Genomic DNA, 2,376 nt, shown 5'->3' with positions numbered 1-2,376 from the left:
CAAAGGCCTTTTCTGCATCTATTGAGATAATCATGTGGTTTTTGTCTTTGGTTCTGTTTATATGCTGGATTACGTTTATTGATTTTCGTATGTTGATCCAGCCTTGCATCCCAGGGATGAAGCCCACTTGATCATGGTGGATAAGCTTTTTGATGTGCTGCTGGATTCGGTTTGCCGGTATTTTATTGAGGATTTTTGCGTCGATGTTCATCAGGGATATTGGTCTAAAATTCTCTTTGTTGGTTGTGTCTCTGCCAGGCTTTGGTATCAGGATGATGTTGGCCTCATAAAATGAGTTAGGGAGGATTCCCTCTTTTTCTGTTGATTGGAATAGTTTCAGAAGGAATGGTACCAGCTGCTCCTTGGACCTCTGGTAGAATTCAGCTGTGAATCCATCTGGTCCTGACTTTTCGTGGTTGATAAGCTATTAATTATTGCCTCAATTTCAGAGCCTGTTAAAAATATGGAACTCTTCACGAATTTGCATGTCATCCTCGCTCAGGGGCCATGCTAATCTTCTCTGTATTGTTCCAAAACAATGGCAACAAAAACCAAAATTGACAAATGGGATCTTATTAAACTAAAGAGCTTCTGCACAGCAAAAGAAACCACCATCACAGTGAACAGGCAACCTACAGAATGGGAGAGAATTTTTGCAATCTACTCATCTGACAAAAGGCTGATATCCAGAATCTACAATGAACTCAAACAAACTTACAAGAAAAAAACAAACAACCCCATCAAAAAGTGGGCAAAGGATATGAACAGACACTTCTCAAAAGAAGACATTTATGCAGCCAAAAGACAAATGAAAAAATGCTCATCATCACTGGCCATCAGATAAATGCGAATCAAAACCACAATGAGATACCATCTCACACCAGTTAGAATGGCAATCATTAAAAAGTCAGGAAACAACAGGTGCTGGAGAGGATGTGGAGAAATAGGAACACTTTTACACTGTTGGTGGGACTGTAAACTAGTTCAACCACTGTGGAAGTCAGTGTGGCGATTCCTCAGGGATCTAGAACTAGAAATACCATTTGACCCAGCCATCCCATTACTGGGTATATACCCAAAGGACTATAAATCATGCTGCTATAAAGACACATGCACACGTATGTTTATTGCGGCACTATTCACAATAGCAAAGACTTGGAACCAACCCAAATGTCCAACAATGATAGACTGGATTAAGAAAATGTGGCACAAATACACCATGGAATACTATGCAGCTATAAAAATGATGAGTTCATGTCCTTTGTCAGGACATGGATGAAGCTGGAAACCATCATTCTCAGCAAACTACTGCAAGGAGAAAAAACCAAACACCACATGTTCTCACTCATAGGTGGGAATCGAACAATGAGAACACATGGACACAGGAAGGGGAACATCACACACTGGGGCCTGTTGTGGGGTGGGGCAAGGCGGGAGGGATAGTGTTAGGAGATATACCTAATGTTAAATGATGAGTTAATGAGTGCAGCACACCAGCATGGCACACGTATACATAAGTAGCAAACCTGCACGTTGTGCACATGCACCCTAAAACTTAAAGTATAATAAAAAAAAGAAAAATATTTTTCTAAGCATTTAGCAAAGATTATATCTAAAAGTTATATAAAATAAGCTTTTTAAATTACGTTTTTGTCTTCTTTACATTTATTTTCTTTATTAAAAATAATAAGGCTAGGCGTGGTGGCTCACGTCTGTAATCCTAGCACTTTGGGAGCTTGGAGCCCAGGAGTTCAAGACCAGCCTGGGCAATATGGCAAAAATAAAAAATACAAAAATTAGCCAGGTGTGGTGGCACACACCTGTAGTCCCAGCTACTCAGCAGGCTGAGGTGGGAGGATCGCTTGAGCTTCGTAGTCAGAGGTTACAGTGGGCCAAGATAGTGACACTGCACTCCATTCTGGACAACTGAGTGAGATCATGTTTCATCATCATCATCATCATCATCATCATCATCATCATCAATCTTTATATTATTTAAAGAGTAATTCAATGGTTTAACATTATGATGAATGTTTGTGGCACATGGGATGTGTATAAGGGCCAAGCCAATTTTTTTTTTTCCCCTATACAAGCTTGACTTTCCCATTGAGTTTTTGAGAAAAAAAGATCGATTGCCTTAATTTTCAAGCAAGCGTCCCTCAAAAAGAAGTTAGAACTTAAAAATAATATTTCTTTTATGGCATCTAACAAAATACTCTTCTCTTCTTCCTCAGCTGCAAAAGGGTCCTAATGTGGCTAATGCTAATATTCATGAAGATGAAAGATACGTTTTTCTAGTCCTTTCTGTTAGTAAAGGATGTATATATTCCATTTCCTGAATATGAGAAGAAAGTTTAGAGATAATAACGTAGTTAT

The 2,376-nt window shown here is 39.0% G+C and overlaps 1 non-coding gene across 1 annotated transcript; it reads right to left on the bottom strand.

The window, feature by feature from the left end:
* Positions 1 to 457: 457 nt before the first annotated feature.
* Positions 458 to 560, bottom strand: LOC129037621 (U6 spliceosomal RNA). Its single transcript, XR_008502865.1, has one exon. It is a non-coding gene; the product is annotated as a U6 spliceosomal RNA (small nuclear RNA).
* Between the last annotated feature and the right edge of the window lie 1,816 nt (positions 561 to 2,376).

This window comes from Pongo pygmaeus, chromosome 4, assembly GCF_028885625.2.
Source record: "Pongo pygmaeus isolate AG05252 chromosome 4, NHGRI_mPonPyg2-v2.0_pri, whole genome shotgun sequence".
NCBI lineage: Eukaryota > Metazoa > Chordata > Mammalia > Primates > Hominidae > Pongo > Pongo pygmaeus.
The sequence above is the reverse complement of the archived record's forward strand: the minus strand, read 5'-3'. Positions and strand labels throughout refer to the sequence as shown.